Consider the following 11,419-nt stretch of genomic DNA (forward strand, 5'->3'; position numbering starts at 1 on the left):
GTTTGCTATATCCCTCCGCCTCGTGTTTTTGACGGCGGCAGTTTCCACAGAGCTTCCATGTGTGTTTCTTTCTTTTCTTTTTTTTTTTTTTTTTTGTCTTTTTTCCTTTTAAGGGAGGTAATTATTTACCAAGTGCGATTAGTAGGCTCCTGAAACGTTCTGAAAGAGAGGAGCCACGTTTGAACTTTGTACAACTCTTGTGTGGGGTCGGGGAGGATTCTTTTCTTGGGGGCAAGGATTCCATTTTTGAGTCTGTGAGGTGCGTGCGAGAGGACTTCCTTCGCTCAGACGAGCCCTCCAGGCCGTGGGAGGAGGTCGTGTCGCACAGCGGGAGAGGAGAGCATCCCTCACAGGGTCGCCCACACCTGCGTGGGGCCGCTCTGGAGCTCAGGGTTGGCTCCCTTGTGGGCCAGAGCTTTGGGTGGCAGCTTCGTCCAACCACTGGGACGTCAAGGGACACCACAACTCGGTGATCCGAGTAAGTATAGGGAGGACGCCATTTGCTAAGACGGGGGCTGACTAAAACCTCTGGGTTGAGGCCATTTCCTGTCACCCAAGGCTTGCCAAGCACACCAGTTCCTGCTTCTGGTGTCTACTTGGGAAAGGACAGTAGCCATTTTTCCCCCGCTCTTCCCCCCGCAGTAGGATCCCCGCGGTGGTGAGTAGACGGGGGGCGCCGTCTGGCGAGGTCAGCCTTGGACTCGGCGCCATGGCCTACCCTCTGGAGGCTGAGGCGGGGACTCTTCCGGCCGCCGTTCTCTTCCGCTCGCCTCAGGTGCAGCGCGGATCCCTCCGCCGCAGCGTGCGCTGCCGGCAGCGCGGCGCTCGGCTTTCCGGCAGTACCCGGATGGAGGGGTAATGGCCGCCATCTGGGACTCGCAGGCCATGGGGACCACGGCAGGTATTCCCTGTGCGCGGAGCCGCCAAGACCAGTTAGGATGTCGGGACGCACAGGGAGACGGCAAGGGGCCAAGGGAGAAATCGTGGGGTGCCAGGGTTCCCCCTAAATGGTCTTGGGGGGGGATCCGCCTCTTGCGCTAGGAAGCGCACGTTAAATAGTCCCGTCCATTCAGCGCTTCCGGCCAACTTGCCGCAAAGTTTTCTAGAGAAGTCATTGGTTTCCAACCCGGGGCTCTTGCGAGCTCTTAGGGCTGGTCATTGTCGTCTCGGCTTGGGCTCGTTGTAAGTTTGTCCGTAAGAACTCCCCCCACGGTCTCAGCGCCTACGACTTGGGCGCGCGCGCGGCGCGGCGACAGTGTACTTCCGCGCGTCCGAGGGGCAGCGGAACTCCGGGGAAAGGGGCGGATCGGGCGCGGCGTTTTGGGGGCGACGCGGGGGCGTTTGGCGCGCGAAGCCCTCGCTCGTTGGGTTCTGCGCCCGGTGGAGACGGGATGGGCAGCCCTCAGTCCGCACCCCTCGAGCTGTAGGTTCGCGGGCCCGCCTCGACGGCATCCCTACTATGGGCCCAGTCTATGGCTATTGGGGGTTCTTCCTTGCAGAGACTCCCTGCTCTCTTGGCGCACGCACTGTGCGCCCTCAGAGTTGGGCAAGAAAGTGGTCTTCTTTGTAGACGCCCCACCACCACCACACCCAGTGGTAGATGGATTTCTTTGTCACGGGCTTTTTTTTTTTTTTTCACTTGTAGGGTCCATCTTGAATCTGTTCTTAACATGGTGTCCTCTTTGTTAAGTGGGTAGTATCTTGAGTTAGATGGCTTTGGTAACTCAAAAAAGTATTGGGTCTGAATGCATATCTGATAATGTGATTTAACTCTTATCTAGATCAATGGAACAGATGCAACTTAAAAGTTTAGAAAACAAAAGTTAGGGGTCAGTTTTCACTTCAGGTTTAAATTTGGGTTATTTTAGTTTTTGTAAATTATTTTTTTCAAAAGTCTTGAAAAGGGGGAAGGGTATCAGTTTTTTAAGGAATTCATGAGACTGTTGAACTGTTTGATTATCTCAGGGATGTAATGTAAAAACAACTCACTTCGTGGTAGGGAAGTCATTCATTTGAAAGTCTTTTTTTAAAGGCACATTTTACTAATAATAATTGAATTGCTTTTTCCCCAGGAAAACAGGTCTGATTTGAGTGTGCTCTAAAGTTTGTATGGTCAGAATGAATAGAGAGCATTTAAGGTGACTTGCTAAAATTCCCTACCATTTTTAAAGTTATAGCTGCAGATCTGTTAATTATCCTTCAAAGCTGTATTTTTCGTTAGAAATTCAAAAGGGACAATTCGTATTGGCACTTCAGGGGTGTTGCCATTCTATGGGGTAGGTAAACATAGTAGACCTTACTCTTTACTGGATTTTTTTTTTCCAAATTATAATTGCCAATTCAAACATTATATGTCAGATGTTTGAACGGATAAAAGGATAGCAACTACAATGACTGTGTCTGTGAGCTCAAAGCAAATATACTTAAATACTGGAAGGTTTTATCATAACACCTTCACATTTTATGATACCTTTTCTGGAAGTAGTATAGTGTGGTTCCAAAAGCTGCTGTATTTTGAAATATTCTGAATGAGAAACTTTCTATCTAAATATAGTTTGATTGAAAAAACCCACAAGACCTTACAATGCCCTTTTAATGTACTTTTATTGCTACTTTTTGCAAGTTTTGGGGCTTACTCTCATTGAAGCATTGTGCCCTGTAGAAAACACTTAATATGACCACTCTAACTACTTTTCTGGGTTTTTTTAAGTGCAAGATTTTAATCTTGCGTTTCTTCAGGTACTCTATTTAAAAGGGTTTTGTCAATAAGATAGAGAAAAGGGTTCTTAGAAAATTTGAAATGTTTATCTGTTGTCTGCTCTCATGTATAGTCTATTAATTCCTATAGGCTTCACATCATAGGCAGTCCTCGTGGGATGTTGATACCAGCCTTGAGCATTATTGTCAGTATGCTTTGTAGTGAGTGGATAAGTGGTTCAGAATCAGGTGCAATACTAATTCTACTTTTGCGATTTGGATAGGGCAAGACGAGTTTTCCTTTTATTGTATTAAATGATGCTGTTGTGTTAGATTCTTGGAGATGTGACTTTTGTATTACATGTTATGACATGTTATCACTGGGTATCAATGGTATGCTTTTGCCCCAAGTACAGAGGAGCTTAAAAACTAATATTCCTTACTTAAATATGAACTGTAAATCTTCATTTTCATTTCCAGATATCATCTCTTGATCACTGTACCTGATTGTGGCATTGTCCAGGCATTAAATTGTGTGCCTTTGTTCCTGGGAGAAAGGTATGGATTGGAGCACTTGAGTAGATAGATTTATTAAGTAGTAAGTTCACATGTTTTAATATTGGATTAAATAGACTGAAAGGTTACCTATCTCTGAATTTTCAAAGTTACTTTAGAGTTTTATTTTTGGCCAAAATAAAAGGAATTTCTCCAGAAGTTTTTATTTTAATGTAAGTAAAATCTAATTTGGTGTTTCATATTTGTTGAATGTTTTATCAGAGCTCAAAGATGATTTTAATATGTCATGCTAAATATAGAGGTAGCATTAAGGGTTTCTGGATAATGATCAATAAAGACAAATATAGTAGAATCAGGTTTCAAAGCTCTATAAATGGCTAGTTTGTGCCTTAATTTGGCAAGTGCTAGTTAGTGCACCTAAAGAAAAACAATATATTTGATTTACATTATGATTAATGGTTATCTACTTGAAGCTAGAAAAGGAACTGAACAATCTCTAAAGAATTGTGACTGGTTTCCTGGATAAGTATCTGAATGTCTTGATGTGGACAAAAAGAATGGCAAAAATCCAACAGACCCATGGTAATATAAGGAGAGCTGTTAAAATGTATTGGAAAATATTGTGTACCCTTATTCAAAAACATGGTTTAATCTACCCTCAACACAAATATGTCTGTTACTTGTTTGTGTTACTTAGGTCTTGGAATCTTTAAAATGGGTGCCATGATATTTTATAATGCTCATTTCTAAATGCATTAAGCATATACTAAAATTCTTGGCAATCATAACCATGTTCTTCCATGAACTTTACCAATAGATTACGTTTTTCTCAGGGTCTTTTTTTCACAAAGGCATACATTTTTATTTATTTAGAAATTAATGTCTGATAACTATATTGAATAGAACAACAAAGTTCAGAACTGGGTTATCATTTATGTTCCTTTCTCGAGTAACTCCTTTTTATAAAACGTTTGATGTCTTGCTAGATTTGCATAGTACTTTGTTCCTTCATAAAATAATGATGAATGCAGAGAATTTTCAAAACCGTGTTTGATATGTTCCTGTGTAGAAAAAAATCATGACTAGTGAAAGTAAATGAGAAATTGCAGCACAATTACTAAACTAACTTAGATGATTACATTTTGCAGAGTTGATGCTAAGGTTAGTATTGCTATATGAGTGTTAGGAAAATAGACTATATTTGAGTTTGAAAGCTTAGACTTCACAGGGGTATCATTTCAAGAAGTAATAATGGGTAAAAATAAGTGTTAGCTCTATAGACATTTATTAATGCTGTTTTGTTGATTTTACACATAAAGTATACCTAAATGGTATGCAGTTATCTAGTGTGGTAAAAGCCTTTGTTGTGTCTACTTTGAAAACATAAACAAACAAAAGGTCGTTGAGCTAGGGCTCTATCTCTGTAGTAGAGTGTTTGCCTAGCATGTATCAGTCTCTAAAGTCAATTTCCAGGTCCTCAATAAACAAATAGTCATAATTAACTTAGAATGATAGTCTGTTTCTTAAATATTACTGATTTTTCTTACTTTACCCTTTTTGAGAAATCCCTTAGTAACAGACAAATACTATACTTGTTTTAGAGATGCAACCAGTTCAAAAGTGATATTGATATTAAAAAATAAGTGTTATTTTGTTTAGGTAATAAAGTAGATACACAAGGTAAGAAATGAAATTTAAGTAAATATTTGGTTACTTACAGAATTCATCTCTTAGAGAGCATGCTGGGACACGCCTTTAATCCCAAGGCTTAGGAGGCAGTCAGGAGGTTCTGAGTTCCAGGCCAGCCTGGTATACATAGTGTGTTCCAGGTAGCCAGGGCCACACAGTAAGCCTCTGTCTGTGAAAAAGAAAAAGAAAGAAAGGGAGGAAAAGAAAAGAAAGGAAAAGGAAATTCATCTGGAGCTGAGTACTAAGACATAAAAGTTCATTTATGACCTGTTTATTAGATGTTGGTGTTGTTTAAGATCATGTCTTTTTTGCCAAATTATCTGACTTTCAAATTTAAGATTAACAGTTTAAGATTGTTTAACCAGGGTTTGCAGACTTCTCTTGTAAATGAAGACAGTAAATATCTTAGGCTTTGTGGGTCATGTGGCTTTTGTTAACTGCTATCAGCTGTCACTGGAATATGAAAGGTAGTCATAGACAATATGTAGATGAGCAAGTGTGTCTTGGGCTTGTGTTTCCAGTGAAATTTTTTGAAACCCGCTATTAGCCAGATTTGGCCTGTAGGTAAACTTAATGAGACATTTTGTTCCACAAGCACTCACAGATTTGTTCACCTGCTAGCATCAGTGTCATCCCTGTAGTTACTGTAGAGGAATTCTCTGTTCCTTTCTAAGTATGACTCCAGTTTATTCTATACTCCATCGCTTTGATCTACCAAAGTCTTTGTTACCATATTTTTTCCTCTATCCTCAACTTTAAAAATTTCTACTAGGATCATTTTCATAGATATTTGTTTATACTATAGTTTTGCTTATTAAAAAGAAAAAAGCAAAACAAAAACCCAGTGACTTCAGCTCTACCCATAGATCTTTTGTGGTATACTCCCTCAGAGTTGGCTGTACAGCAACTTTGTTCCTGTGTCTTGTTCCCATATTTTTCCTAAACCTATATGATTCTGCCTTCCCTATTAACTCCTCCTAAATTGTGCTAGCCACTGTTCCTCGTGATTGTGACATTAAAACCAGTGTTTTATCTCACTTAATGGAATTGATTAGTCCCATTTTATTTACCTTTTTGTAGAATACCACATTCTCATTTAGCTTCATTGTCAATGGATGTTTCTTCTCTACCTCACCTACTGTTCTTGAGGCTTTGGGTTTTGTTTATTTATGCTTTGGTGATTTAATTATGTCCCTAATACTTAAATACAAACACAGCTATATCCTGATGACAACTGAAATTTTATCATGTAGCTAGACCTCTGTGGAGTACTCATTATATAATTTCACTTGAATGTCAGAGATACCTTGAATTGTGCATGTATATAACTGACTTTTTGATACACTTGCCTGCTATTTCTACAGCTCTTAAAAAATTTCAGTAAATGTTTGACATACATTTTATTTATATTAGAATATTTATGGATTATAGTGGATCATATTTGTAGTTACTGGAGTTGGAAGTTTTAGCTGCTTTTGGTACGTCTCTGTATCAGGGAAGATAGCCAATAAGTTTATAGGTACTTTCTTCAAGATCAGTTCAGAACCTGACCATGCCTTCTAGATTCTGTGAGGTCATTATGTTGTACAGGATAGTTATAATAGCGTTTAAATTGGTTCTTTAATAATTTCCATATCTCTCCCAAATCTTCTACTTTTTATATAATAACCCAGATGGTCTCTTTTAAAAGTAATTCAGCGGCTGGGGAATGTAGGTTAATGGTGGTATACTTGCCTGTCATGTCCAAGGCACTTGCAAGGAAAATTCAGCTCATGTCCCATCTCTGCTGAAGTAGTTTCCTGTCTCATTCAGAATAAAACCAAATTGCTTAGCATCTTCAGGCCCTATTTCTGTCTCCATGTTAGATATTTGATTCTATTCCACATTTCTTCTCTTTTCATGCTTTCTGATCTAGTAATACTGATGGATGAAATATATTAGGCATACTGCACGCTCAGGATTTTGGCACTTAATATTTCTTTACTTAGAATGCTAGCTCTCTCAACTTCTCCTTTCTTTTTGTTTAATTTATTATTTATAGGCAGTGTTGTACTGTGTATTTGTGGCTGGCTAAGGACTCAAGTTGTAGAGACCAGGCTGGCTTCACACTTACAGAGATCCACCTGTCTCTGCTTCTTGGGCCCAGGTATCACACCTGCATCCCAGTTCCTCCCTCTGACTTAAGACTCTCTTCTTTCTTTTGGCAGTGCTGAGGATTGAACTCTGAGCCTTACTGAGCATGCTAAACAAATAAATATCACTGACCCACACCCCATAAGAACATTTGAAGTGAGAGTTTCCTGATATTATATTTAAAATTACAACACTCTGGTTTTTCCTTTTCCCCATTGTTATATCTGCTCTTGCTCCCTTTGACCAGAATAACAGTGTCCTTTATTGTCTGAACAGTAGAATATTAGCTCTATAAGTGGAGGGATTTTTCTTTTCTCTTTTCCCCAATTGTACTCCTGATATTTAGAGGGAAAGACTGGCACTGATTTGGTGTTACCTGCAGGTCCAGCACTATGTGGGTGGAGCAGCAAAGAGCATTATAGATACAGTCCTTATTTAGTTCATGCCATAGTATAGATTTAGAAAATAAATTAGCAGAGAGTTAAATAGTGCTAGCACATAAAAGTTTAATAAAGGCATAAAATAGAGTTTTTTATTTATTTTTGAGGAGAGGGTAATTTATAGAAGAGAAAGCCTTGTTGAGTAGGTGATACAAAGTTAAGAAAGAAAGAATTGAGCTAGGAGACTGGTGGCTTGCTAAGATGTTTACAGATGGTAAGTGTGGTAGAAACGGAAGTGAAGAGAGAAGGCAAGGTTTACTTTTTAATACTTATGAATACAGATTTGTTCTCTAATAGTCCTTAGTTATGTTTAGGTGTGTACATATCTGCATGTGGGTATGCACACTTGAGTGCAGGTGCCCATTCTGGGCCAGAAGTGTCAGGAACCCTGTAGGTGGACTCACAGTGGTTATGAGTCACTTGATACATGTTCTGGGAATCAAACTCATGTCTCAGGAAGAGCAGCAAATGCTCTTAACTACTGAGCCATTTCTCCAGCCTCAGATACTATTTTTTTTGTCAGGCCCTTGCAAAAAGATTAAAATGTAAGTGCTGAGGTGTTATAGGCTGAATAATCTTAATTCCCCAATGTAATGGCATTAGGAGGTCAAGCCTTGGGAATTGATTAAATTATGAAGATAGATTCTTCATGAATGAAATTAGTGTCCTTATTAAAGAGACCCTAGGGAGTTTCTTTGCTGTTTCTCTGCCACTTGTAAACTAGGAAGATAATAGTGATGCTAGAGCCTTTATCATGGCCTTCCCAGACTCTGGAACTATGAGAAATAGATTTCAACTGTTTACGTGCTACTCAGTGTATAATATGCTATTATAGAATCCTATTAGATCAGCCGAAATGGACTTATGGTTCAAGTTAAGGAACTTTGTGACTTACATTGGTAGATTATTAGCTCCTGCTGAGAGAATGCATTTTACTTTATTGTATTTTTTTAAAAATACTATTTTATGTACATTGTGTTTTGCCTACATATGTATCTGTGCACTACTTGTGTCCAGTGGCCATAGTGGACAGAAGAGGATATCAGATCTCCTGGGACTAAAATTACAGATGGTTGTGACCTGCCATATCAGTGCTGGGAATTGACTCCCGGTCCTTTGGAAGAGCAACTATTGCTCCTATCCACTGAGCCATCCCTCCATCCTTAGATGAATGTGTTTAGAAGAATGTGGTACACAAGCAGGAAGCATGGATGCCACGTAGGAAACTGTTACTTCAAGTAAGAGCTGATAGTGGCTGGACTAAGGTGATGACATTGAATAGCAACAGGAGAGTGAGGCTAGAAGTTATATTTTGAAGATAGAGTAGATAAAGCTTACTTGTGGGTCATGTGGTGGTGGCGGTGCCCTCTCCTCCCTATACTTTCTGCCAGACGTGGTGGTGCACACCTTAAATCTCAGCACTGGGGAGGCAGAGACAGATTTCATTTCTATGAGTCTGAGGCCAGCCTGATCTATGTAGTGAGTTCTAGGACAGCCAGGGCTGTGTGGAGAGACACTGTCTCAGACAGAGACAGACAAGCAAGCAAACAAAAAATCAGTATTCCATGTAAATTTAAAAATTTTTGTCCACTCATGACCCCTTTTGCCCAAGAACTTTTTATGTAACTGTGGGTAACTAGGTTTATAGAATAGGTACACAAGTAAAATATTTACTGATAGTGAGTCATAAACATTTGTTTCTGCTATACATATAGTTTTATAATTTAGCAAAGGCTAAAACAAATTTACATACTAGTATGGTGGATGTGGATGTGTCTGTTCTGTTTGTTTTTATATAAACAATTATAATTTGGCTGAAAATTTATACTGCAGGGTACATCTGATTTTTTTTTTTTTAATGGTTGATCAATATTTTGATTTTATAATACTCAGTGCCAAGAACACCACTTTGTGTAAATACATAATAGCAGAAGTACACTTATGGCTACTTCAGAAATTATTAGAAATTCTGTCCTAATATCAACTCAGGATTCACTTCAATAATTTTTATAATAATAATAATAATAGTGATAATAACACTTAACATTATTACTATTCTATGCAGGGATAGTGTGTGTGTGTGTGTGTGTGTGTGTGTGTGTGTGTGTGTAGAGGTCAGAGGACAATTTGATGGTTGTTAGTTCTTTCCTTCCACCTTCTACTTGTGATCTGGGGATTGAACTCTAGGTTTGTGCAGCAGTGGCCTTTACCTGCTAATGAAACTCAAGTTAGGGATTCAAACAGTTTTTGAAATGAAGTATTCTACCCAATACAGTCTAAAGATAATACCAATTAAACACTGAGGAATGATAAGAGGAATACTAAAAGCTTTTGTCTTCTAATTAAATCATTATATTTCTGTAAGTAGAAAGCTTTGTATGTACAGTGGAAACTACAGTTCATAATGCAAGACTGTTAAATCGGAACTGAGATGTTTCAGGCAGCTTTGGTTGGCATTGTGAGTCTTGGGGATATACTAGTACAAGTGCATGTTGTGTGTTCAGAACTGAAACTGGTAAGGTCAGGCCGTGTAACAAAGGTAAATGCTAATGGAGATACTTTAAAGTCATTACACTCTATATTTTTAAATTAATGTTTGGTTGGTATGCATTCAGAAACTTCTTACTGATTTACCTGCATGTATGTATGTGCTCCATGAGTGCATGTGTGTTTTTCATGAGTGTTTTACCTGCATGTATGTATGTGTACTCTATAGATGCATGTGTGTTCCTGTAGAGGACAGAAGATAGTGTTGCATCCCCTGGAACTAGAGTTGCAGATGTTTGTGAGCTGCCATTTGGGTGCTGGGAATTGAACCTTGCTCTTCTAGAAGAGCAATTGGTGCTCTTAACTGCTAAGCCATCATCTCTCTGATCCCTAAAAAATTATTTTAAACTAGGAGGTATGGCTCAGTGCCTATAATCCCAGGACTTGGAAGGCAAAGCCAAAGGTGTGCCAGTTTTAGGAGGTTTGGGGATGCAAAGGAATACAAAGGGAAATTGGGCATCAACCCCCTTGCCTAAATTATTCCAGTGACTTCTCTGTGTAATTTAACTTTATTCTTGCATTCCTGTTGGTCAGTGTTGAGAGCTCTGTTGTTCTAGCCTTCTCACCCAGATTTCCTTTTGTTACTGGGGTGGTGGTTGTTGTGGATGGGTGGGTGGGCGGGTGGTTTTGCTTTTTTCCTTTTGAGACAGATCTTGCTCTGTACCCTAGGCTGACTTCTAATTCAGCAGTTGTTTTGTCTCAGCTTCCAATGTGCTGGGATAACAGGCGTGTTCAGCCACACCTAGCTTGCCTGCTTTGCTCTAGTGTCAGAGAAGTTACCTCATTTGCTGTCCAGGCCTTCTACTTTTTTGAATGTTTATTTTGTTATACTTTGATTTTTTTTTTTTTAAATTATTTTAACATGGCCTCACTATTAGCTTAGGCTGGTCTCAAACTTGTCACCCTTTTGCCTCTGCCTTACAGATAATTAGGATTACCATTGTTTCCAGTATTTGTTTACTCTATTTCCTACTTTAAAGAGTCTTTTCTGTTGTTCTTTAGTACCTTTTGTTATAGCTTATTTACCTAGAAAATCAGTTTTAAAATTGGAGTGTATTGATATATATGTCTGTATTAGGAGTTATTTTCTTTCTTTCTATTTGGTCTGAATTCTGAGCTAATTTTAGACATTACCTTGGATGTCCAGTAATCAGTCCTTGAATTGTTTGATAATAATTAGAAAGCTGATGGAAAGTTCTGTCTGAATTGATAGATTGGTTAATAAACATGGCATTTGATCCCCACTTTGGAGAGTTCTGTATGGGCTTGGTCTGTCCCCAGATTCTGGTTCAGTGCTTCTTCTTTTTTTTTTTTTTTTTTTTTGGTTTTTCGAGACAGGGTTTCTCCGTGTAGCCCTGGCTGTCCTGGAACTCACTCTGTAGACCAGGCTGGCCTCA

At 39.2% G+C, this 11,419-nt stretch overlaps 1 protein-coding gene across 4 annotated transcripts in view; it reads left to right on the forward strand.

Moving 5' to 3' along the window:
- The first annotated feature begins 453 nt into the window (after window positions 1-453).
- The window catches only part of Znf518a (zinc finger protein 518A), a 23,098-nt gene continuing 12,132 nt past the window's right edge, over window positions 454-11,419 (forward strand). The window contains exons 1-2 of one of the 4 annotated variants that reach the window (XM_029541352.1): window positions 454-478; window positions 3,178-3,255. The gene's annotated coding sequence lies outside the window, so the exon portion shown is untranslated. Of the gene's footprint in view, window positions 479-819; window positions 902-983; window positions 1,183-1,362; window positions 1,424-3,177; window positions 3,256-11,419 lie in introns of those variants that run through there. The other 3 variants (XM_021203664.1, XM_029541350.1, XM_029541351.1) reach the window with 3 other exon arrangements.

The sequence above is a fragment of the Mus pahari genome, chromosome 1, assembly GCF_900095145.1.
Source record: "Mus pahari chromosome 1, PAHARI_EIJ_v1.1, whole genome shotgun sequence".
In the NCBI taxonomy this organism is placed as follows: domain Eukaryota; kingdom Metazoa; phylum Chordata; class Mammalia; order Rodentia; family Muridae; genus Mus; species Mus pahari.